Source organism: Cetorhinus maximus, chromosome 8, assembly GCF_964194155.1.
Source record: "Cetorhinus maximus chromosome 8, sCetMax3.hap1.1, whole genome shotgun sequence".
In the NCBI taxonomy this organism is placed as follows: Eukaryota; Metazoa; Chordata; class Chondrichthyes; order Lamniformes; family Cetorhinidae; genus Cetorhinus; species Cetorhinus maximus.
The window spans coordinates 9,914,565-9,941,848 of NC_135886.1; the positions used below are offsets into that span (position 1 = coordinate 9,914,565).

Below are 27,284 nucleotides of genomic sequence, written 5' to 3' on the forward strand. Positions count from 1 at the left end.
GCTGCACAAGATGTTCTGACCGATATGCATAGGTAGGCAGAATGGTCTATTTTAGCATTCTGACACAGTTTCTCTGCATCACACAGTTTGGTGTGTGCTTGCTGCAAAGCTACAAAAAAAATGCTCTTGTTGCTAGCAAAACACTAAAAGACAAAGTAGCTCATTGACAAGAGCTCAGAAGTCTCTCCCCGCTCTCCAGCCCCATGACCCTCTCCCGCATCACCAAATAACCCCCAAACAGCTCAGTGTCTTTGTATGGTTTAGAAGACTCAGAAAAGTTGCAATATTAAAAAAGAATGCTCCCTCTTTGCTGGTTTCGGTGCATTGCAGGAATTATATTTTTCTGGGTCTATTTGGCTGGTGTCAGAAATTCATCTCAGATCATATTTTTAAGAGACAGTTCTTATGGAAGTCAGAGCTGGTGAAAATTAAAAATGATGTTCTGTTCTGAATGGGGTGTCAGTATGTGCTTCTACAGTAATTAGAAGCTTTGAGAGCATTGGCAATCGTAAGGATGCAGCAGATTCTGTAAGTAGAGCTATGCTGTATTTACAATAGAATTATAGAGCAGCTCAGCTCGTCCCACTCCACCACCCTTTCTCCGTGGCTCTCAATTCTCTTCAGATAATTATCCAATTCCCTATTGAAAGTGACAATTGAATCTGCCTCCAGCAGATTCTTCGGCAGTGCATTCCAGATCTTAACCATTCGCTGCTTAAAAAATGCTTTTCCTCATGTTTTCTTCGGTTCTTTTGCCCTCACCATAAATCTGGTGCCCTGTTGTTGACCCTTCCACCAATGGGAACCATTTCTCTCTATCTACTCTGTCCAGACTCCTCAGGATTTTGAACACCCCTATCAAATCTCCTCCCAATCTCCTCTTCTCTAAGGAGAACAGCCCTAACAAGCTTCTCTCATCTATCCTTGCAACTGAAGTTCCTCATCCTTGGAATCATTCTTGTAAATATTTACTGCACCCCCTCTAATGTCTTTACATCCTTTCTAAAGTGTGATGTTTAGAATTGGACACAATACTCCAGTTAAGGCTGAACCAGTGCTTTATAAAGGTTCACTATATCTTCCTTGCTTTTGTCCGCTACACCTCTATAAAGTCCAGGATCCCATATACCTTTCTAACTGCTTTCTCAGCCTGCCTCCACCTTCAATGATTTGTGCACATATACCCAAGATCCTTCTGCATCCCCTTTAGAATTGTATCTTTTATTTTATATTGCCTTTTCTCCTTTTTCCTCCCAAAATGTATCACTTCACAACTCTCTGCGTTAAATTTCATCTGCCATATGTCCGCCTGTTGCACCAGCCTGCATATTTCTCTTCTAATCTCCTCACAGTTCACAATACTTCCAAGTTTTGTGCCATCTGCGAATTTTGAAATTTTGAAGTGTTATCAACATGAAACGTTGGGCTGGATTTTGAGGCCCCCTCACCAGGCATGTTTTTGGCAGTGGGGGGCATGTAAATTATGTCGGGTGGCTAGCCCACCACCTTCCTGCCCATCCCCGACCTGGTCCCCATAATACGGGAGATGGGTAAGGCGCCCGCTAGGCCACCTGCTCTTAGGCAAATTATTGCCCATTTAAGGTCCTCAACCCACCTCGGCCATCATAATACACTGGTCAATGGAAGACAGACTAGAGATTTTTCACCAGCTTTGGTGAAAGGGCAGGAAGGAAGGGGGTTGCCTCCTTTAGGGAATGCCCTGTGCACAAGAGGGCACCCCCCTACATTCCTACTCCCCCTTAGTACCTTCCCGCCTGGCCTTCAAAACCCACCACCCCCCCCAGCCGTCCTCACATCCCTCCCTAGTCAGCCCGATCCCTCCCCCTCCCAAAACTCCACACTTACCCAAGTCTGGTGGCTGTATCCTTTTTATCCTGGGGACTGTTTGCAGTCCCAGCAGTACACACTACTCAGTTCTGTCGCTGCTGGGACTGCTAGAGCTGCCAACCAATCAGATTGACCAGCAGCTCTTGAGGGCTGGACTTCCTCCCTTAAGGGGTGGAAGCCCAAATCTCACTTTGTTAAGGCTGCCCAGACTGTGTTACGGCTATGGGATGTCCTTGTTTAAAGTTGTTTTCCAATAAACTAAGTTGTTATCCCTGTTTCCCTCTCCACAGAAGTTGCTAACCTGCTGATAGAGTATTTCCAACATTTTGTTTTTATTTCAGATTTCCAGCATCCACAATATTTTGCTTTTAATGCATAAACTGTTACATAGATTGTACAGAAGATTAAGTAGTAATCTAATTGTGAAGTGTTTAAAATGATTAAAGAGTTTGGTAATTTCTACCTAATCTATTTTCTCTGGTGGGTGAGTTCAGAACAAGGAGGCATAACCTTAAAAATTGAGCCAGGTCATGCCACCAGGAAGCACTTCTTCACACAAAGGGTAGTGGGAATATAGAATCAAGAAGGAAAGTGGAGTTAAGATACAGATCAGCCATGATCTAGCTGAATTGCAAAACAGGCAGAAGGGGCTGAATGGACTATTCCTTTTCCCATGTTCCTCGACATGGTTTTTCCAACCTTCATCATTTTCTTTGTTTGTATTAAAATTAGTTTGCAGTTCCCTGTGCAACTATAAAACCATAGTGGTTTTCATAATATGCATCTCTGTTACGCTCAAGTGGGTACAATTGGCACAAATACTGATACTGCATTATTTTTTTTAGAAAGGATTAGCCAACACAAACCCTCCCTTATAATAAGAGTGGAAATCATAGTAGCATTATAAAGAAAACAGGGATGCATCATCAGCAAGAATGGATGGAGCAGATAGCTTCGAGCTATTCTCACAATGAGTCTTTTGCCAGGGAGACATGGAACTTGAGACTTTGATATCAACACATGGAGATAATATTGCCACAATGGACTTTGGACACTGCAATTTTAATAATACCAAGACATTGTTGGATATGTTATATAGATTGAATGTTAACAAGCCTAGGGTTCTTTCAATGGACAAGATCTGCACATTTACAAGGTGATTTTACATTGCCAAATTGTTTCCCTCCTGCCTAGGAAGAGTAGCCTCCATGCAATGCTCATCACCTTTTAAAGGTGGATAGCAGTTAAATCCACTGTGGACTGAAGAGAATCAGTTTCCCATCAGCAATATCAAGGAAACATGCCACCATGTATGGCACCAAACTGCAGTCAATGGTTGGGAGAGTGGTGGTGGTGGTGGTGGTGGTGCGGGTGAGGGAGGGTGGCACAGTGGGTTGGGGGAATACCACAGAATCAGTTGTGGCTTGGTGGGTAGTACTCTCACATCTGAGGCAGAAAGTTGCAGGTCCAAGACCCTCTCTAGAGGCAATCCAGGTTGACACTTGAGTGCTGCACTGAGGGACATTCAAAGTGCAGCTGGATGTTGGGAGTAGTAAGGTAAAGGATTCAGGTGGTCTGATTGGCCACTTATTAGCCATTACTGTTATATTCTTGTATACTGCTTGTGACCTTTATTCTCTTTATTCTAACATTGATAATTGCAGAGCAGATGGGCAATGAGTATTTTAGCTCCTGCACTTCTCACTAATGTAACGTGTTTCTAGCAATTACTGCAGGTAGACAGAATGATAGCGAGTCTGCAATCACTTTGTATTGTTCCTCCCCTACCTCCCCACTCACCCCCAATCCCAACTCACCTCAGTGTTATCTACAGACAGTGACTCATCACTGATCCATTTTCACCACATAATCAATCTCTCTGCACAAACACTATTGTAGCAGTGAAATACTAATATGGTCCACTACAACTGGGTAATCAAACTGTAGATACGGTGCCTCAGCTAAGAGAGTCCTTAGAGATGGAATTAATGGATTGAAAGTGAACAGATTTCAATCTAATGCTCCTCAGAGATGCATTATAAAGAAATCATTCACTTCAGTCTATCCATTTCACCCAATAGATGAAACTTGAGTTGTATTTTCACAGGCACTGAACTGCCCTTGGGGATTTAACAGATACCCAATAACTCTTATTAGGGCAGCAATAAAATCATTGTGTTTCAAAGCAGTTGATTTTCTTTCTTTGAACCAAGAAAATATGTTTTTAACATGTATATTGTGGAATGGATTAAGGTCGCCATGTTCTAAAGAAATAAATAATTACCTCAGTTATTATAATATCTCTGGTCTGCTGATAGTGGGTAGCTCACAACTGTCAACATGAAAGACAAATTCATAGCTGTTTGTGTCAGCAAAAATAGCTATGTTATTTCAATTATAAAATAAAACTTTAGTTCGCATAAAGCTATTTGTTTTGGCTAATTTTCACCCTTGTGCATCTGAAGGCATTGATTCCTGCTGAGGTATGGCTCCACAGGTGCTGGTAGTCCTCCAGTACCTGGATCTAAGTGGTCACCTTTCATATGAGAGCCTAGGCAATCATTTTCAACGATTATTCCATCACTGAGAGTATCACTGAGAGCTGCCCATCCATGTGCATTATCCAGCAAGAATTACTGGATAGTATTCACAGATGGAAACACCTGGCACATACCAATAGGGATACTGTGCTATAGGTATTCAAAGAAACAATAACTCTTAAATCACCACAACATCTCAATCGCTCAGGAATGTGTGTGCTGTAAGCCATCTAATGCTTTATTTTTTTAATAGATTTCCTACAAATTTCTTTAAACTAGCAAATAGATCATTATGAAGTAAGAGTATTGTAGAAGATAGAATTAATGACTTGGAGCCTATTAGACATACGGAGCAGAATTTTACAGTCCCCCCACCAGCGGGTTTGCAGGTGCGGGACCCCATAAAATTACTCGAAGTGACCTTCCCACCACCCTGCTGCTCATCCCCTGACCTGTCTACAATTTTATGTTGGGAGGGCATGGCCTGGGGCAGCAGAAGGAGTTCAGGAGCAAGGGCAGACCTCGGGCAGGAAGGGGTGGGGCTCCCTTAAGGGCCCCTTTCTACGTTGGATGAGGCCACCCCCTCACCACCCCCTCAAGATCTGTCCACAGGCGAATGCTCCATCCCTTCCTGGACACTCCATTAGTACCCTCATCCCCCTCGCCCCATTCCCTTGGGCCTCACCTCCCCTGCACTTACCTGGTCCTGGACCCGAGTGTTTAGAAATTTGAGGACTGATTGTAGTCCGAGTCCTTACCACCGCAGCCACTGGCGCTGCTGGGACTACAATGCTGGGATTGGCGCTGTCAGCCAATCAGATTCGCCGGAGAATCTCTGAGCCGGGACTTGGACCCTTAAATGGCTGTGGGGCTGCTGTGATCAGCGGGAATGTGGTTCCTGCTGACCCTTCGGGTGATGATGCGCGAAGCCCCATCATCTAAAAAATTCTGCCCATGGGGCTTTTATATTGGACTGTTTCTGTACCATATATCCTCTCAGCCCAACCAAAACATGCCAGATGCCTGCATTCATAGGAATGTAGGACTTAGGAGCAGGAATAGCCCTTTGAGCCTGCTCCGCCATTCCATAAGACCATGGCCGCTCTGGTTGTGGTCTCAACTCTACTTTCCTGTCTGCCCACCATAACCCTTGATTCCCTTGTCTATCAAATATCTGTCTAACTCTTGCCTTGAATAAATTCAATGACCCAGCCTCCACTGCTCTCTGGGGAAGTGAATTCCACATCCTAATGAACCTCTAGAGAAAATATGTCTCCTCATCTCAGTCTTAAAAGGGAGACCTCTTGTTCTTAAACTCTGGTTCTAGCCTCCCTCACAAGTGGAAATATCCTCTCTGTGTCTACCCTGTCAAGTCCCCACAGGATCTTACATATTTCAATAAGATCACCTCTCATTTTTCTAAACTCATTCGGTAGAGGCCCAACATAGAACCATAGAAAAGTTACAGCACAGAAGGAGGCCATTCAGCCCATCTTGTCCATGCTAGCCTGAGGACACCCAGGTGCCCTTTCTAATCCCACCTTCCTGCACCCAGCCTATAGCCCTGCAGCTTACAGCACTTAAGGTGCAGATCCAGGTACTTTTTAAAAGAGTTTAGAGTTTCTGCCTCTACCACCAACTTGGGCAGCGAATTCCAGACACCCACTACCCTCTGCGTAAAAAAATCTTCCTCATGTCCCCCCTACACCTTCTGCCACTTATCTTGAATCTATGTCCCCTGGATCTAGAATTCTCCACCAAGTGAAACAATTTTATCCTGTCCACTCTATCTATTCCCCTCATAATTTTGTACACCTCAATCAAGTCACCTCTCAGCCTTCTTTGTTCTAAAGAAAATAACCCCAACCTATCCAATCTCTCCTCGTAGCTACTTTTCTAACCCTAGCAACATTCTTCTAAACCTCCTCTGCACTCTCTCCAGAGCTATTACGTCCTTCCTGTAATGTGGTGACCAGAACTGCACACAGTACCCCAGTTATGGCCTCATCAGTGTTTTATACAATTCCAACATTATATCCTTACTTTTATATTCTATACCTCTGCCAAACATTGTTCAACATTTCTTCATAGGATAAGCCCTTCATCCCAGGAATGAGTCAAGTGAAACTTCTCTGTACTACTTCTAATGCAATTATATCTTTTGTCTAATAAGGAGACCATACTGTACACAGTATTCCAGATGTAGTCTTACCAATGCCCTGTACAGCTGCAGTACAACTTCCCTACTTCTATATTCCTTGCGATAAATGCCAACATTCCATTTGCCTTCCTAATCACTTGCTGTACCTGGATACTAACTTTTTGTGATTTATATACCTGGGCATCCAGATCTCTCTGTACCCATCGAGTTATGCAATGTCTCTCCATTTAAATAGTTTACTGCTTTTTCATTCTTCTTGCCAAAGCGGATAAGTTCACATTTTCTCACATTATACTCCATCTGCCAAATTTTTGCCCACTCACTTAACCTGTCTGTATCGCTTTGCAGACTCTCTACCTCCTCTTGACAACTTACTCTCTTACCTATCTTGGTGTCATTGGCAAATTTAGCTACCATACATTCGGTCTCAAATCATTGATATAGATTATAAATAGTGTGAGGTCATGCACTTTGGTAGGAAGAATAGAAGCATAGACTATTTTCTAAATGGGGAGAGAATTCAGAAATCTGGAGTGCAAAGGGACTTGGGAGTCCTAGTCCAGGATTCTCTTAAGGTTAACTTGCAGGTTGAGTCAGTAGTTAGGAAGGCAAATGCGATGTTGGCATTTATTTTGAGAGGACTAGAATATAAAAGTAGGGATATGCTGCTGAGGCTTTATAAGGCTCTGGTCAGACCACATTTAGAATATTGTGAGCAATTTTGGGCCCCGTATCTCAGGAAGGATGTGCTGGCCCTAGAGAAGGTCCAGAAGAGGTTCATGAGAACAATCCCAGGAATGAAAGGCTTAACATATGAGGAACGTTTGAGGACTCTGGGTCTATACTCGGAGTTTAGAAGGGTGAGGGGGGATCTGATTGAAACTTACAGAATACTGAAATGCCTGGATAGAGTGGACGTGGGGAAGATGTTTCCATTAGTAGTTTCTAGTGTCCATTTGGACAGCCAAGGGCTGAGTAAGGATAGTCAGCATGGCTTTGTGCGTGGTAGGTCGTGTTTAACGAACCTTGTAGAGTTTTTCGAGGAGGTTACCAAGAAAGTAGATGAAGGAAAGGCTGTGGATGTTATCTACATGGACTTTAGTAAGGCCTTTGACAAGGTCCCACATGGGAGGTTAGTTCAGAAGGTTCAGACACTTGGTATCCATGGAGAGGTTGTAAACTGGATTCGAAATTGGCTGTGTGGGGGAAGACAGAAAGTGGTAGTGGATGATTGCTTCTCAGACTGGAGGCCTTTGACTAGTGGTGTGCCTCAGGGATCTGCGCTGGGACCATTGTTGTTTGTTGTCTATATCAATGATCTAGATGATAATGTGGTAAATTGGATCAGCAAGTTTGCTGATGACACTAAGATTGGAGGCATTGTGGACAGCGAGGAAGGCTTTCAAAGCTTGCAGAGGGATCTGGACCAACTGGAAAAATGGGCCAGAAAATGGTAGATGGAATTTAATGCAGAAAAGTGTGAGGTGTTGCATTTTGGAAGGACAAACCAAGGTAGGACATACACAGTAAATGGTAGGGCACTGAGGTGTGTGGAGGAACAAAGGGATCTGAGAGTTCAGATACATAATTCCCTGAAAGTGGCGTCACAGGTAGACAGGGTTGTAAAGAAAGCTTTTGGCATACTGGCCTTCATAAATCAAAGTATTGAGTATAGGAGTTGGGATGTTATGGTGAGGTTGTATAAGACATTGGTGAGGCCAACTTTGGAGTATTGTGTGCAGTTCTGGTCACCTAACTACAGGAAGGATATCAGTAAGATTGAAAGAGTGCAGTGAAGATTTACTAGGATGTTGCCGGGTCTTCAGGAGTTGAGTTACAGGGAAAGATTAAACAGGTTAGGACTTTATTCCTTGGAGCGTAGAAGAATGAGGGGCGATTTGATAGAAGTTTACAAAATTATGAGGGGTATAGACAGAGTAAATGCAAGTAGGCTCTTTCCACTTAGATTAGGAGAGATAAACATGAGAGGACATGGCTTTAGGGTGAAAGGGGAAAGATTTAGGGGGAACATTAGGGGTAACTTCTTCACTCAGAGAGTGGTGGGAGTGTGGAACGAGCTGCCATCTGACGTGGTAAATGCGGGCTCACTCTTAAGTTTTAAGAATAACTTGGATAGATACATGGGTGGGAGAGGTCTGGAGGGTTATGGACTGGGTGCAGGTCAATGGGACTAGCGGAATAATATTTCGGCACAGACTAGAAGGGCTGAATGGCCTGTTTTTCTGTGCTGTAGTGTTCTATGGTTCTATAGTAGGAGAGACTAGGACCTGAGGGCACAGCCTCGGAGTAAAGGGAAGACCTTTTAGAACAGAGATGAGGAGAAACTTCTTTAGCCAGAGAGTGGTGAATCTATGGAATTCATTGCCACAGAAGGCTGTGGATGCCAGGTCATTGAGTGTATTTAAGACTGAGATAGATAGGTTCTTGATTGGTAAGGGGATCAAAGGTTACGGGGAGAAGGCGGGAGAATGGGGTTGAAAAACTTATCAGCCATGATTGAATGGCGGAGCAGACTCGATGGGCCGAATGGCCTAATTTCTGCTCCTATGTCTTATGGTCTTATGGTCTTAGTTGAGGCCCCAGCACTGATCCCTGTGGCACTCCACCAGTAACAGTTTGCTAACTTGAAAAAATGCCCATTTATCCCTACTCTCTGCTTCCTGTTAGCTAACCAGCCCTTTAACCATTCTAATATGTTACCCCCTACACCATATTCTCTTATTTTCTGTAGTAATCTTTGATATGGCACCTTATCAAATGCCTTTTGGAAATCCAAGTATACCACATCTACCAGCTCCCCTTTATCCACTTTGCTTGTTACCTCCTCAATAAGCCCTAATAAATTAGTTAAACAGAATTCCTTTTTCAGAAAGCCATGTTGACTCTCCCTGATCATATTATGATTTTCTAAGTATCCTGCTATAACCTCCTTAATAATGGATTCCAGTAATTTCCCTCTGAAAGATGTTTAGGCTAACTGGCCTGTAGTTTCCTGCTTTCTGTCTCTCTCCTTTCTTGAATAAAGGTGTTACTTTAGCTATTTTCCAGTCCATTGGAACCCTTTGAGAATCTAAGGAATTTTAGAAGATTATAACCAATCCATCTACTATCTCTGCAGCCGCCTCTTTTAGGTTGCAGGCCATCTGGTCCTGGGAGCTTGTCAGCCATTAGATCTAGTAGTTTTCCCAGCACCTTTTCCTCGTGATGGTGATTGCTTTAAGTTCCTCCCTCCCGTTCACCTCTTGATTTTCAAGAATCTTTGGGAAGTTTTCTCAGTCTTCTACAGTGAAAACAGAAACAAAATACCCGTTCAACGCTTCTGCCATTTCCTTGTTTACCATTATCACCTTCCAAGTAATAAGCGACCTCCCTATACTTCCTACCAAAAGGTACTGACTCATATACATCTGTTTTGAACTTCATTTGCCAATTATTTTCCCATTCTGCAAGTTTATTAATCACATAATTGTTACGGTGTAGAAGGAGGCCATTCGGCCCATTGTGTCTGCACCAGCTCTCTGAACATTTTAACTTGGTGCCAATCTCCTGTCTTTTCCCAATAACCCTGCACATTGTTTCTGTTTAGATAATCATCCAATGCCCTCTTGAATGCCTCAATTGAACCTGCCTTCACCACACTTCCAGGCAGTGCATTCCAAACCCTAACTACTCTCTGTGTGAAAATGTTTTTTCTCACCTCACATTTGCTTCTTTTGCAAAACATTTTAAAAGTGTGCCCTCTGGTTCTCGATCCATTTACGAGCGGGAACAGTTTCTCCCTATCTACTCTGTCCAGGCCCCTTATTAATTTGAAAACTTCTATAAAGTCTCAGCCTTCTCCTCTCCAAGGAAAACTGTCCCAATCTTTCTCCAACCTTCTCCAATCTTTCCTCATAACTGAAATGTCTCATCTCTGGAACCATTCTCGTAAACTCCAATGCATTCACATCCTTCTTATAGTGTGGCGCCCTGAACTCTACACAATATTCCAGCTGAGGTCTAACCAGTATCTTATATAGTTCATTATAACCTCCCTGCTCTTGTACTCTATGCCCCTATTACTGAAACCTAGAATACTGTATGCTTTAGAAACAGCTTTCTCTAACTGTCCTGCCACCTTTAATTACTTATATACATATACACCCAGGTCTCTCTGCTCCTGCACACCCTTTAGAATAGTATTCTTTATTTTATACTGTTTCTCCATGTTCTTTGTACCAAAGTGTATCACCTCACACTTCTCCACATTGAATTTCATCTGCCACCAATCTGCCCACTCCGCCAATGTGTCAATGTCCTTTTCAAGTTCTACAGAGTTTATAATTCTCCCAAGTTTTGTGTCATCTACAAACTTTGAAATTGTCCCCTGTACACCAAGTTCTAGATCGTTAACATATATCAAGAAGAGCAAGGGTCCCAAAACCAACCCCTGGGGAACTCCACTACAAACCTTCTTCCAGCCTGAAAAATAGCCATTAACCTTTACTCTCTGTTTCCTATCCCTCAGCCAATTTTGCATTCACATTGCCCCTTTTATTCCATTACTTGTAACTTTCCTCATGTTGTGTGGCACTGTATCGAATGCCTTTTGGAAGTCCATATACAAATCCATGCTGATTCTTCCGAATCAATCCAAATTTTTCCATGTGAATATTAATTCTATCCTGAATAATTGTTTCTAGAAGGTTCCCCACCACCGAAGTTGAACTGACTGGTCTGTAATTGCAGGGCAGATCTTTACAATCTTTTTTGAACAAGGGCATAATATTTGCAATTCTCCAGTCCTCCGGCACCTCCCCCGGATTCAAGGAATGTTGAAAGATTATTGCCAGTGCCTCTGTAATTTCCATTCTCACTTCCTTCAATATTCTTGGATGCAACTCATCCGGTCCCAGCGCCTTATCAACGTTAAGTACTGACAGCTTATCCAATATCTCCTCCTTATCAATTTTAAACCCTTCTAATGACTGAGTTTCCTCCTCTGTCACTATAGCCTGGACAGCATCTGCCTCGTAAGTAAAGACAGATGGAAAGTATTCATTTAACAACTCAGCCATGCCTCTTGCCTCTATGTGTAAATCCCCTTTTTGGTCCCTAATTCGCCCTACTCCTCCTTTTACCACCCTTTTACTATTGATGCGCTTATAGAATACTTTGGGATTTTCTTTTATGTTAGCTGTCAGTCTTTTTTCATAATCCCTCTTTGCTTCTCGTATTTTCTTTTTCACATCCTTTTTGAACCTTCTGTATTCAGCTTGGTTCTCAGTTGTATTTGCTACCTGACACCTGTTGTAAGCACACTTTTTTTCCTTTAACTTAATTTTTATCTCCTTTGTCATCCAGGGAGCTCTGGATTTGCTTGTCCTACCCTTCCCTTTTGAGGGAACATATTTTCACTGTGCCCAAACCATCTCCTTTTTGAAGGTGGCCCATTGTTTAGCTACTGTTTTTCCCATCAAGTTTTGATTCCACTCTATCCAGCTCAGCTCTGTTTTTGCCCCATTGAAGTCTGCTCTCTGCCAGTTGATTATTCTTACTCTCGATTGACCAATATCCTTTTCCACCGTATTCCTAAACCTTATGGTACAACGATCACTGTCCCCTAAATGTTCCCCTATTGTCACTTGATCTACTTGGCCCACCTCATTCCCAAGAACCAGGTCTAGCAGTGTCTCCTTTCTTGTTGGACTGGACACATTCTGCTGTAGGAAATTCTCCTGAACACAATCTAGGAACACTTGTCCCTCACTTCCCCTTACACTACCACTATCCCAGTCTATTTACGGGTAATTAAAGTCCCCCATTATAACTACTCTACGATGTTTACACCTCTCTGTAATTTCCTTGCAGATTTGTTGCTTTATATCCTCCCCGCTAGCTGGTGGTTTATACATTATACCAAGCAATGTAATTACACCCTTCTTATTCCTTAGCTATAGCCAAATCGATTCTGTCCTTGAATCCTCTGACACATCCTCTTTCCCCAGTACTGCAATACCTTCCTTAACCAAAAACGCCACCTCTCTTACTTTTTTCCCTTTCCTATCTTTTCTGAACACTTTATAACCAGGAATATTTAGCACCCAGATCTGCTCTTCCTTATGCCGGTCTCCGTTACCGCCACAACATCATAATCCCACAAGGCAATCTGTGCCTGTAACTCCCCAATTTTATTAACTATATTCCGTGCATTCACATACATGCAGTGTAACCCTGATTTCGACTTCATTACTTGCTCCCTTACTCCGACTCCATCTATTAACTTACTATTCTCTATTTTAGTGCTCTCTGCCTCTTCCAACATTCCATGCACCCTGATATTACTTTCTAATATTCTCTCCTGGTCCCCACACCCCTGCTGAGTTAGTCTGAACCCACCCCAGCAAAACGAGCAAAACAACCCACAAGGAATTCAGTCCTGGCTCTGTTCAGATGCAACTTGTCCAGCTTGTACAAGTGCTGCCTCTGCCTGAGCCAGTCCCAGTGTCCCAAGAATCTAAAGCCCTCCCTCCTACACCATCTTTCCAGCTACGCAATCATCTGTCATATCTTCCTAATTCTGTGCCGACTGGCACGTGGCACTGGGTGTGATCTGGAGATTACTTTAGAGGTCCTGCTTGCTAATTTTCCACCCTAGCTCCCTAAATTCCGATTGCAGGACCACATCCCCCTTCCTACTTTTGCCATTAGAACCAGTGGACCACGACCTCTGGCTATTTGTCCTCCCCCACAAGAATGTCCTGCAGCCGTTCTGTGACATCCTTGACCCTAGCACCAGGGAGGCAACAAACCATCCTGGAATCATGTTGACGCCCGCAGAAATGCCTGTCTGCTCCCCTAACTAAAGAATCCCCTATCAGTGCTGCCCTTGCGCTCTTCTTCCTCCCCGCCTTCCACCCATGGTGCCATGGACTTGGCTCTTGCTGCACTCCTCCAAGGATCCATCACCCTCAGCGATATCCAGAATGGAAAACCGGTTAGTGAGCAGGACCTCTGGGGACTCCTGCACTACCTGCCTGTTTCACTTGGACTACCTGGTGGTCATCCATTTCCTATCTGCCTGCTTGCCCCTAACTTGCAGTGTGACCACCTCTCTGAATGTGCTATCCACGTAGGTCTCTGCTTCACGATGCACCTCAGTGACTCCAGCCGCTGCTCAAGCTCTGACACGTAGAACTCAAGCTTGTACAGCCGGTGACACTTCCTGCACATGGAGTCGTCTGGGTCACGAGAAGTGTCCATGACTTCCCACTTGCTACAGGACGGGCATTCCGCTTGGCTGAGCTGTCCTGCCATGCCCTAACCTTAAACTTTTAAATCACTTAAACTTTTAAATCCTATTTAATAAATCTTACCAAAAAGTACAGTTCCTACTTTATTCTAAACCTTGGAAATAGAATAAACCTTAAACACTTACTAGATACTCACAAGATACCCACCAAACAGCTAGTTTCTTCTCCGACCAGTCAAATTGCTTCTTTTCTGTGATGTCACAATTTTTTTTTCACTCTCCTTTCGAACTCAGTGCGGGCCAGTTCTGAGCAGCTGACAGGTCCACCTCTCTGGCTGATCTTCAGAAGGTGAGGGAGGTAGGCCGCGCTCCCTGGGCTGTATTTATTCTCTCCCCACTCCGTGTATCTCCTGCAGGTCCACCTCCGACTGCTCTCCCTGAAAGTGAGTGATGTCTTCCTGTAATTTGTTGCAGTCCTCCTCAGTATTAATTATCCCCCCACCCTTTCTGGTATCATCCTCAAATTTAGAAATTGTGTTTTTGATTCCAAACCCAAATCATTAATGTAAATTGTGAACACCATATTCTGCCACTCTGAATAGCTACCCTTTACTACCACTCTTTGATTTCTATCTTGAAGCCAACTAACAATCAATTCAGCCACTTGTCTCCTGACTCCACTTTCTCTGACTTTATTCATCCTCTATCCCACCTAGACTTGCACCTTGGAAGGTGGGATAGAGGAATAAAGGGATCTTGGAGTACAAATACACAAATCACTAAAAGTTGTGCCTCAGATTAGTAAGGCCATTAAAAAAGCAAACCAAGCACTAAGCTTTACTTTTAGAGAGATAGAATTGAAAAATAAGTTATGCTAAACTTTAGTTAGACCACACTTAGAATACTGCATGCAGTTCTGACCACCACATTATAAAAATGATAAAGAAGCACTGGAGAGGGTGCAGAGAAGATTTACAAAAATGATACCAGAAATGTATGGGTATACATATCAGGAGAGGATTAACAGGCTGGGTCTATTTTCTCTTGAAAAAGAAGGCTAAGGGGTGACCTAATAGAGGTCTTTAAGTTATGAAAGGTTTTGAGAGGGTGGACACATAGAGAATGTTTCTTCTTGTGGGAAAGAGCATAACCAGAGGCCATCAACATAAGATAATCACCAAGAAATTCAACCAGAAAATTAGAAGAAATATCTTTACCAAAAGAGTGGTGAGAACATGGAACTCGCTACCACAGAGAGTGATTGAAGGGGCACCAGTCTATTATGGGGCACCTTAACAAAGGCCTTTTGAAAATCCAAATAAATTGCATCAACTGCATTCTCTCTGTTGTCTCCTCAAAAAATTCAATAAGGTTGGTCAAACAAGATTTTCCCTTTTGAATTCCATGCTAACTATTCATTATTATATTTTGCATTTCTAGATGTTCTTCTATTCCCACCTTTAGCAGAGATTCCATTATTTTTCCTAAGCTGATTGATCTTTAATTCCATAGACATGTTCTGTTCTTCTTAAATATAGAAATTACATTAGCTATACAGTAGTCCTCTGGCACTACACCCATTTCTAAAGAATGATTAAATATGTGTAGTAATACATCTACTATCTCTTCCCTGGAGTCTCCTAAAATATGTGGATGCAATCCATCTTGATCAAGGGTCTTAGCATCTTTGAGTTTGTTTAGTTTAGTCAATACATCCCCCTTTTCATTTTAAATATCTTATCTCATTGCTCTTCTCATCTTTCAGTCATGTCTATTTGTTCTATTTTTCTGGTAAATGCTGATGCAAAATAATTATTTAGTATTTTTGCTATCACTATCATTAGCTGCAGTATTATCCTGTCTATCCCTTAATTGTCCCACTCTCATCATAGTCTTCTTTTCTTTATTGATGGGCTTGTAAAGTATTTTACTATTTTGCGATATGTTCCTTGATAACTTAATTTCAGTGATTCCTATTTAGTGGTTTTTCAGTCTTTAGTTGAACTAAGGTGCTAGATAAATGCAAGTTTTTCCTTCTCACCAATTAAGAGTGACATTTGTCAGGAATGACAGGGTTGTACTCTGGCAAAATAAAATTGAGGAAAATATAGCCTCCAGAAATTAATCTTGCATAGCAACCAGGACCCAAATGATAAGACAACAGCAAATAGTTGGAAAGAAGATGCTTTGTGCTTTTAGGGTATGGTGTTTTCCAGCTCAAGTATTCTTGGAAAATAAATTTCTGATGCCAATTACTTGCCAATTTTACTTATCAGGGGGAAAATGAATTAGGAATGTGGCAGAAATACACTAAAACATTGCAAAGGAAGAACAAATAAGCTAATTGGAGTTAGAGAGAAGATCAGAGATGGAGGAATAAACACACAGATGGATCAGAAATTCAGGGATAGATAAACTGAAGCTTCTCAGATAGAAATGTAAACATACATTACTTAAAAGCTGGAGAACTATTTAATTTTGCTGCTTTACCAAAACTGGTAAGTGAGTAAAATTCTTTAATCATCAAATTTGACCACCAACCTGTGCACATTAACATAGTTGTGACTGTGCAAAAATGTGTGATAAAGTATCCTTAGCTACCAGGTATCTGAATTCAGACAGCTTGAATCCTCCAATGTGAGTATTTGCCTCTCTAATGACCCTGGCAGCTTGTGATCACAAAATTTGCTGCAAGACAAGACAGGAAATAACGCAATCTCATGCCATCCCTGCAGCTTCAGGTTGACTCTAGCTGTCACACTCACACTGTTAATAGGGGAACTACTGAGAACGAGCTGCAGTCAGTATGATTGGACAGGTTGGAAGAAGATCACACGACTGTAACACTTTGCATAAGCACAGGCCAAAACCAACCCCAAGGAACATAACTAGACCTGGTTCCAGTCCAGCTTTCCAAGCATGCAAAGTTAGGCTCAACTCTAAACAGCTACAATTTGGAATTGTACTTTGCCCAATTTAGTTGTGAGATGCATTAAATAAATGTTCAAAAACTTATTGCATTGCAGAATTAACATAGAACCCCTAAGGGTAGTGACATTTCTTTAATTATATGGATTATAAAACAAATCCATTGCTATCTACAAGGTTCCAGTTGCTAATACTGGTACCAGCTGGCACTGCGGCACATTTGCAGTATCATTCAATGGCATCTGGAGAATTCTGACTGCCAATACCTGATGCTATCTGATACTGGACAGGTGCCAGCTATCACTCCATGGTGTCTGCAGGGCTCAACTGCTAATTCCTGATACTACATTGCACTGGACATTTGCCAAACATTATTCAGTGGTATCTGGAGGGTTTTAACTGGCAATACCTGACAGTAGCCAGCAGGTGTTTTGCTTTGGGTTGAAATCACAAATATTGTCTACTGAATATTTGGGGAATTTGGACCAGCTGAAGCTAGAAATCTCTGTTCACCTTTTTTATTGAGCGAGCTGTGTTGTCTGTATTCATGGCTATTTTCCAACATAACACTCACTGCACTTCAAACAAAAGATATGTAAAAGATAGATATTTTGACTTGGAAAAGCTTTATAAAGATGCTTATATTATTATATGACGATGAATGAACTACCATTGCACTATCAGCAAATGGTTTTTTAAAAATTCACTCTTGGGATATGGGCAATGGTAGCAAAGGGCCAGCATTTATTGCTCAACTGCTAGTTGCCCTTGGGAATGTGGTGGTGGCTGTCTTGTGTAACCGCTGTCGCCCACGTGAGAAATGGGTGTTCCAGGGTTTTGACCCAGCAATGATGAAACAACAGTGGTATATGCCCAAATCGGGATGGTGTATGACTTGTAAGGTAACTCGTTTTGGTGTTTCCATGCACCTGTTGCCCTTGTCCTTCCAGGTTGTGGAAGTCACAGATTTGGGAGGTGCTGCTGAAGATGCCTTGGAGAATTGCTGCAGTACATCCTGAACATTTCAGCCATGTAACACCAGTGGTGGAGAGAGTGGATGCTTAAAATGGGAGATGGGTGCCAATCAAGCAGACTGCTTTGTCCCGAATGGTGTTGAGCTTCTATATGTATTCAGGCAAGTAGACAGTATTTCATTACATCATTTACTTGTGCCTTGAAGATGGAGGAGAGGTTTTGCAGGAGTCAGCTGAGCCACTCATCACACAATACCCAGCCTCTGACCCACTCTAATAGCCACGATATTCATGTGACTGGTCCAGTTGAATTTCTGCTCAATGGTGACCCTCAAAATTTTGAGGCAGGGGACTCAGTGCATCAGTAGCCATTGGGACATTGGAAACAATCTGTAACAGATGATTATCCTTTCCTGCATTTCAACCAGACAGTGTTAACACGGGAGAACAATCAGAAATCACACAATAATCTTCCAAAGCTGCTTAATGAATTGTCTTAGTTACTCCGCCACCCCATTCTTCATTTGCTAAATTGTGATCAACAACTCTTCCTACTCCTTAGCCTAGTCCACCATTTTATACTTAGTAATCTCCGTCTTAAATATTTTGTAGATCAAAAGAAAATTCTATTCTCTTCACAAACTTTTCATCGACAATAATCAAACTGTGGTTCAGTGCTGAGAATGGGAAGGATCAGATCATGGCAGAACTTTAAGAATAAAGAGCCCATTGGTGGGTCATACAATGTACAAACATATTGGACTGGATGACATTATGGAGCAAATCAGATCTGGCAAAGTCCTACATTAGACACCCCAAATCTAGTAAGTTAAATATTACAGATTAGCTTTATTTTAATGTAAGCAATTATCCTTTCATTTTAAAGATAAACAGGAATATTTGATATGTGCTGTGATATGGTTGTATGCCTATACAGTTGCATTTCATTCTTCTCCGAGTGACCTAGCTGAAGTATCACACAGTGAGCTTGCCACATCTTTGCCCTACCGCATAGCATCCCTGACACTTGCCTGTAGGATCACATGGCACACTGTTACTAACCCCTATTGCAACAGTGTAATGTAGCATGCCTTGTGAACTTGTCATATCCTGGCTATAACATGCAGCACTCTGCATTTTTGCAAATCAGTTGCACATCTACAGCTTTGCATCCATGGCCCATCTGCTGCATGCCTTCAACAACCTATTGGACCCAATGGTATAAAGAAATAATTGTATTTCCGTATTTTTACATCTATATATCTATATCTTTTTATATCTATATTTTTATTTATATATCACTCAAGCTCAGGATGCTCTAATATAGCCAATGGAGCACTTTCTAATTGTATTTACTGTTGTAATGTTGGAAATGTGGCATCTAATTTTTGCATAGCAAACTCGCACTAACAGCAATAAAATAAATTACTAGATATTTTAGGTGTTGAATAAGGGATGAATATTGGTCAGGACACTGGGAGAACATCTCTGTTTTTCTTCCAATAGTGCCATTTGATCTTTGACATACATCTGAGGACAAACAGGGCCTTGATTTAATGTCTCATTCAAAAGGCAGCAGCTCCCAACAGTGTAGCACTCCCTCAATACTGCACTGATATGCCAGTCTAGACTTTGTGCACCAGCCCCTGGACTGGGAGCTGAATCCTTCTGGCTCAGTGGTGAGTGTGCTACCCACTGAAACACAGCTAACACTCGAAAAAAAAAAAATCAGCTGATAAATGGAGTCTGACAAATGTTGTGTTTGTTTTTCTTTTGTAAGCCTCGATCCTACTCCAATCTTCACGTGTCTTCCGTGTAATATGTGTGTGCCTTCTGTTATCAATCACTAATTACGAAGCTATTGCTCAACTCCCCAGTTGAGCAGGGTCTGCAGCAGCAGGCACAGAATAGCAGATTAGAGAAAGTAGCAGTAAATTCTGCTCCTGCTCTGTCCGTAATTAGAAGCCATATGGCATCATTAAAATCCTGACTATTCCCTTCACACAGTAACACACGTTCACATTTTACATCTCTTGGTTGTTTGAAAAGAGCCATTTCTCCTAAATTAAATGCTCTGCTTTACTGGTTGAAGCAAAATGCTTCCAGCACGTAATAAATATCTATGTTAATTCCCAGGCACCTTTTGTATCCTACGCTACAACAGTGACCACACTTCATAAAGTATTTCATCGACTGTAAAGCGTATTAATGCATGCGTACAGAGACGCTATATAAATGCAGGTTCTTTCTTATCTTATGTAAGCCACCTTACATGCATGTGAGAGTATTTGTTCTACCTGAGGGGCACCACAGCCCAGCCTGATCCATCCCTCGCTGACACCACATGCAGATACTATCCAACTGGTCAGTGAAAACACACCTGATTTTTCTCCCCTTCTGCTCCCAATTCAGGGGTGCCGAGGTCAGTTGCAGAACCCTTACTGCCCCCAGATGAGATCAGCTACTTCATGACATGAATTCTTTACAATTATTTGCAGGTGATTTTTAACCCTTCCCTCAAAGCAGAGAGTGGGTGGGGTGGGCAGTTAAAAATCACCCAATCTTTCAGTCACCCACCTTGGACTCTTAGGAACTAAATTTTGGGGTTTTCACTCACTAAGCAGGCAGCAAGGACATCTGCCCAAAGCCACTACGGTCCTTTATCATTGGGACCCGACTGCTTTATTTACTTGGAGACCTGAGGGAGAAGTCGCACGAGTTTCTTGCCAGGACACCCCAACGTGGAAATACAAGGGGGCCAAAGGAGATCCAATAAAGGCAAGATAGAAAATTTTTAAAAAAATTCTTGTGGGACTAGGAAGAACAGGAGTGCAAAACAACCCTCACCTTAAGCACAAAATGAATGAAGGAATTAATGATTAGATTGGAGGAAAGTGCAAATGCGCATGGATAGCATCATCTTTTCATTTACCATTCTCAAGATTCACTGATGCATAACATATTCTGAGACTCTTAAGTGTTTGTCGCCTTAAAGTTTGAACTAATATAGCCTCTCCATAATATAAAGCACAATAAAAATTCTACCATTGAGGAGACTTGGACCTCAATTATTATTGCTCACACAATTACATTTTCCAGTAATAAAGTGGAAAATATTGGAAAAACTCAGCTATTTCACTTCACCTGCTCTACCCCCTCTCTTAAACAGTATAAAATCCGTCACATTTCTATCTCTCTTCAGCTCTGAAGAGGAGTCATATGGACTCAAACGTTAACTCTGTTTCTCACTCCACAGATGCTGCCAGACCTGCTGAGTCTTTCCAGCATTTTTTGTTTTTATTTCAGATTTCCAGCATCTGCAGTATTTTGCTTGTTTTCCAGTGTTTAGCATTTCAAAGTGAAAGTGAGATGAAACATAAAGGTCATCATGAAATTTCATGAGAAATCTTAGAATCTTATGAAGCAACAGAATGTGAATGTAACCTTTTGTGACCCAGATAGCTTGTCATAAGTCATAAAACTTTATTGTGTCAGATAATTACTAATGGCAACATTATGAATGCATCATTTATTCTGAAACTGTGATGAAACTATATAACACATGAATATCATTAACTTGCATATAGTACCACTAAAAAAAAACTTGCATTTATATAGCTCTTTTCATGATCTCAGGATCCAAAACACTTTGCAACCAACAAAATATTTTTGAAACGTGGTCATTGTTGTAATATAGGAAATTATGCTCTTCCTAGATCCTTTCATTTTAGATGCATTTTCCTACTTTTCTCTATCTACTATATAACTCCGACCTGTCAAGAAAGTCTCTGCCTCCTCCACCCTCCACAATTCCTTCCCAGCAAGGATAGGGGAATGCTTTCTCAGCCTCTCCCACATCCTACTCCAGTTCAGCAGGCAGGATGGTCTGAATTGCGATCATCTTCATTACCACTAATGGGACAATATGTAATTGATTCTGCTGGAAAAGTTTAATCCTGTTGGACCTCCTTTGATCTCAGTGCCAATTTTTCCAACTGTTGGCCAGCTATTAATTGCACAAATTCAAAAGTAAATCAGAGTAATGGGCGATCCAAGGAGAAATATGACTGAAGAAGACAGATTAGAAAGACAAGCAACTCTGGTACTCACTCAATAACAGTGATAACTGGCATTTATATAGTGTATTTAATGTATTAAAATATCTCTGGTGCTTCCCAGATATGTTATACAAAATTTGACACCGAACTGCATCAGAAACAAAAGGACAAGTGACCAAAATCTTGGTCGAAAAGATGGCTTTTAAGGTCATTGCCTGATGAGGAGGCAAAAAAGGGAGAGGCAGAAAGGTGTAGGGAGGAAATTCCAGACCACAGGGCCTAGTCAGCTGAAGGCACAGTCAGCAATGGTAGGGCCATGAAAATCAGAGATGTGGAAGAGGCCAGAATTGAAAGAGTTCATTGAAGCTGAAGGGCTGGAGGAGGTTGCAGAGATAGAAGCTTCATTGTACTCCCTCTGTGGCAAGTATATCTTTCTTTAGGTAAGGAGACCAAACCTGTACACAATACTCCAGATGTGGTCTCACCAAGACTTTATATAATTGCAATAAGACATCTTTACTCCTGTAGTCAAGTCCTCTTGCAATAAAGACCAATATGCCATTTGCCTTCTTATTTGGTTACTGTACCTGCATGTCACCTTATTTAAGGAAGGATGTAAATGCGTTGGAGGCAGTTCAGGGAAGGTTTACCAGACTGGTGCAAGGAGTGGGTGGGTTGTCTTATGGGGAGGGGGTTGGACAGGCTGGGCTTGGGTCCACTGGAGTATGGAAGAGAGGGAGGCGATTTGATTGAAACATAGAGGATCCTGAGGGGTCTTGACAGGGTGAATGTGGGGAGGATGTTTCCTCCTGTGGGGGAATCTAGAGCTAGGATTCATTGTTTAAAAATAAGGGGTCGCCCATTTGGAACAGAGATGAGGTGAGGTTTTTTCTCTCAGAGGGTTGTGAGTCTTTGGAACTCTCTTCCTGAAAAGGTGGTGGAAGCAGAGTCTTTGAAAATTTTTAAGGCAGAAATGGATAAATTCTTGGTAAGCACGGGGATGATAGGTTATTGGGGGTAGGTGGGGTACAGATTTTAGGTTACTATCAGATCAGCCATGATCTTATTGAATGGCAGAGCGGGCTCAAGGGTCTGAATGGCTTACTCCTGCTCCTTGTTTGTATAGGGAGGGCTGAGGCCATAGAGGATTTTGATCACATTAGAACACCAATAACAGCATCTTTGATTGCTTTTTTGCTAGGTGCTGCCAATCAGACTGCCTATCCAACACTGTGGAAATCACCAATTCCTCTCCTCAATGAGTCGACTCATCAAGAGGTTTCACCAGGCCACGGGAAATGCTATTTGGTATAAGAGGTTTGTTATTGGGTAGTTTTTTTTCATAATGTGAATGTTTTAAAGATTGAGAAATCCAGGTGATGTATCAAAGCCCATAGTGCAACACACTAAATGATTAGTTGAACGATGAGGTAAATTAGGAGAAAATGGTTAGGTGTCACCACTACAAGATGGTGTCGTCTTCAACATAGAAGAGAAAGTGAAAAGGTAGTTTAGATTTGCCTACTAATGCAGAAAGTGGTGCACATATGGAATGGTCTCTCCAGGGAAGGTGCAAAAAATAATTGTCTCATTAATTTCAAGAGAGAACTGGATGAAGACCTGGAATAAGATTTGATGGATAAGTATCATGAGACGTATAATGGGATATAATAATTCCTAAACACTACTACTGGCCACATGGTCTTTTCCATAGCTTGAATTCCTGTATAATATTGGAATTTAAATGCCAGTAGATTGCGGGAAGCAGAAAAAGCTGAAGAACGTGTAAAGTTCTGTAGTTTTGAGGACCTGAAATTGAACGAGTAGGGTCCGAATGATGAGCCTTGATCTCAGCATTGCAAGCATCCAAAGAAGTGAAAATTTTTTAAACGTCTGGAAATCTGATATTGGTATAAGTGACCATTAAGTTGTCAGATGGTTGTAAAATTCCAACTGGTTCATGAATATCCTCTAGGGAAGGATAATTGCCATTCTTACTGTTGTGTGACTCCAATCCCACAACCAATGTGGTTGGCTCTTAACTGCCCTCTGAAATAGCCTAGAAAACCACTCATTTATCAAAATGTTATCAGCGATTCACAGGCCACCACCACCACCACCACAATGACCACAGGAGATGGTGCTATAATGGTAATGTCACTGGACTAGTAATCCAGGAGCACAGGCTAATGATGTAGGGGATATGGGTTCAAATCCTACCATGGCAGCTGGTGGAATTTGAATTCAATTAATAAAACTCAGAATTGAAAGTGAAAGCTCGTCTTAGTAATTGTGACCATGAAACTATCATCACTTTGTGTTAAAAGCCCACCTGGTTTACTAATGTTCTTTAGGAAGGAAATCTGTCACCCTTACCTGGCCTGGCCTATATGTGACTCCAGACCCACAGCAATATGGTTGACTCTTAACTGCCTTCTGAAATGGCCTAGCAACACAGTTTGAGGGCAATTAGGGATGGGCAGCGACGCCCGCATCCCATTAAAGAATAAAGGAAAAAACCTTCGCAGGGCAACAAAGGATAGGACACAAATGTTTCTGACCTTGAAAGTGATGCCACATCCTTAGAATGAATTTTAAAAAATACATGTAGGATATTAGCATATTAGGAAGTACAAAAGTAATGGTATCAATAAAATATAGAAAAAGGTCATGGCAGGCAGAGAAAAGTTTGATTTGCAATATCAAATTTGTTAGAGTGAAGGTTTAGTATTCCTAGGAGTAGTGATATTGAGGGTCAATGGACAATCTGAGATTTATAGCTCTGCTGTGCATCAGACACTGTGAAGGTGTTGGAATAGTAATAACAGACACCTTATTGATTCACATCAACAGTAAAGAAGCAGATGACATTGGCTCTTCCTGCTGCTCCTCATCAGTGTCAGCTAGATGGATAAATTGTCTGCCCAAACCACCATGTCTGTTTTTGAAATGTTCTACCAATATGTTTAACTCTAATGACTCTCATCCTGGAGGAGAAGCACGATCTGCATTACCAGCAATTGCAGCAAGTGGAACAAAACTGAGAAGTATAAGCTTCAACGAGTTTCATTTGACTTGGTCATTGTACATCTGAAAAGTTTCATTGAGCAAGCCACATTCAACTAAACATGTACAGGTGAATAAACTCTTTTAGATAGAAAGCAAATCATTAGGAGTACAAGGTTATGATAGGTTTGGATAAGGTATACAGGAATGTTCCCATTAGCTGACAGTATAAGGACTAGGGGACACAGATTTAAGATTTTGTGAAAGAGATATGGGGCAAAATTTCCCCCCCCGTTGGGGGGTAAGTGCAGGGGCGAGCGTGGGTGGGCGGCCCTATGATCGGCGCCCCGATCGGGTTGGGGGGGGGCGCCGCCATTTTTAGTGGGCAGGTCGGTTAAGGCCCGCCCAGTGTGACGTCCGCAGGGAAGCCCTATGCACTTCCTGTGCGGGGGAGGGGGGATTCCTAAAATCGGAAGTGCGCTCCTTTGTGCATGCTCCGATCTCCCTGAGACTAAGTGCTGCCTCAGGGAGATTGGTTCCCAAAGTAAAATAGTTACTGCAGTGAAAATTTCATTCACCATCCATGTCCCCTCATGTGACAATGCCACATGAGTTGGGACATGGACATTACGTTAATTAAAAGTGTCTTAATTTTTTGATTCAGCGGTGAAACCTCATCCCGCCCGTGGATGAGGTTTCATGCTTTTTCATGTGTTCGCCAGCGCTCCCAACCTGCCCGCTAACCTTAAGGTTGGACGGGCAGGTCCACTAATGAGCTTAATTGTTTTTGGAATAGCCTAAATAGGCCGTTGACAGGTCGGTGGGCGCACAGCTGACCCGGCTGCGCCCCCGCCTACCTGAAAATGCAAATGATGTGGGATGATGTCGGGAGTTCCGCCCACGTCATTCCGCGTCATTTTACGCGTCGGCGAGCGGGCTCTGCCCCCGCTCACCGATGGGAAATTTCTTGCCATGAGGGGGAATGTGAGGAAGAACTTCTTTACGCGGTGAGTCGTTATGACTGTTTTCCTCGGAGAAAAGAAGACTGAGAGGAGACTTGATAGAGGTATTCAAGATCCTGAGGGGTATGGACAGGGTAAATAGTGAGAAACTGTTCCCACTTGAGAGAACATCAAGAACTAGAGTGCACAGATTCAAAATAATTGGCAAAAGGAGCAAATGTGATGTGAGGAAAACTTTTTTCACCCATAGGGTGGTTGGAGGCTGGAACAAACTTCCTGAAAGGGTGCTGGAGGCAAGTTCGATTGAGGTATTCAAAAGGAAATTGGATTGCTCTCTGAAAAGAGAGAATGTGCAAGGTTACAGGCATAAGGCAGGGGAGTGGGTCTAGGTGGAATGTTCTTTCAGAGAGCCAGTGCAGACTCAGTGGGCTGAATGGCCTCCTTCTGCACTGTAAAGATACTGTGACCTGGCATTTGCTGCCTATGAGGATGGTAAAAGCAGAGATGACCAGTGATTTTAAAAGGAAATTAGATGGACACTTGAAGGAAATAAACTTGCAGGGTTACAAGGATACAGTGAGGGAATGACTGGATTGCTCTATAGAGAGCTGGCAGAGACTTGATGAGCCAAATGACTTCCTTCTGTGCTACAAATTATTTTATGACTCTGGATTCACAAAGTAGAACGCTGCCACAAAACTTCACTATTCCCAGAGGCATGTTTCACTTGAATTTGAAGATGTCTTGAGGATGTCAACCATATGGAATTTCCTCTCTCCACATCCACCCACACCACTGGGTTATCCTCTTTTCCTTGATTCTTGAACCCATTCATACTACTTCTCCCAAGTGCAGCACATGAAGCATGAGTGCTTCACAATCACCAGTGGTGGCAATAAAACAGTAAGGAAGTTTGAAAAACAACACAGATATAAGTTGTTATATCTGTGCAAATATTGGGGACCAATAGCATACATACTTCTACCATTGGCAGGATATGGCAGTGTAGTGGTAATGTCACTAGACTAATAACCCAGATGTCCAGGCTAATGCTGTGTGTTCAAGTCCAACCATTGCAGCTGGTGGAATTTTAAATTCCATTTAAATTCAATTAATAAATCTGGAATACAAAGCTAATCTCAGTAAAGGTGACCATGAAATCATCGATTGTTGTAAAAATCCATCTGGTTCACTAATGTCCTTTAGGGAAGGAAATCTGCTGTCCTTACCTGGTCTGGTCTAGTCTACATGTGATTCCAGATCCACAGTAATGGGACTAACACTTAACTTCCCTCTGAAATAGCCTAGCAAGTCGCTCAGTTTAAGGGCAAGATAGGATGGGCAGCAAATGCTGGCCAGCAATGTCCACATCCCATGAAAGAATAAAAGAAGGATCTTTTGACCTTGTCATTTCTGTTCCTGTGCATGGAATTTACAGCTCAGAATCAGGCCACTCCGCCCAACAAGTCTAATACCAGCTCTTATATTCAACACTGGCCTCCTCTAACCCTACTTTATTAAGCCATTTTCAGTGCGTCCTTCTATTCCTTTCTCC

The 27,284-nt window shown here is 42.2% G+C and overlaps 1 protein-coding gene and 1 long non-coding RNA gene across 3 annotated transcripts in view; one reads left to right on the top strand and one right to left on the bottom strand.

Annotated features, from left to right (window-relative positions):
* Nucleotides 1-27,284, bottom strand: part of blacat1 (BLACAT1 overlapping LEMD1 locus) — a 121,400-nt gene that overhangs the window by 18,987 nt on the left and 75,129 nt on the right. The gene's annotated exons all lie outside the window — the stretch shown is intronic.
* The window catches only part of LOC144683422 (uncharacterized), a 53,897-nt gene continuing 49,581 nt past the window's right edge, over nucleotides 22,969-27,284 (top strand). The window contains exon 1 of the long non-coding RNA XR_013577254.1: nucleotides 22,969-23,078. This is a non-coding gene — a long non-coding RNA (uncharacterized LOC144683422). The remainder of the gene's footprint in view (nucleotides 23,079-27,284) is intronic.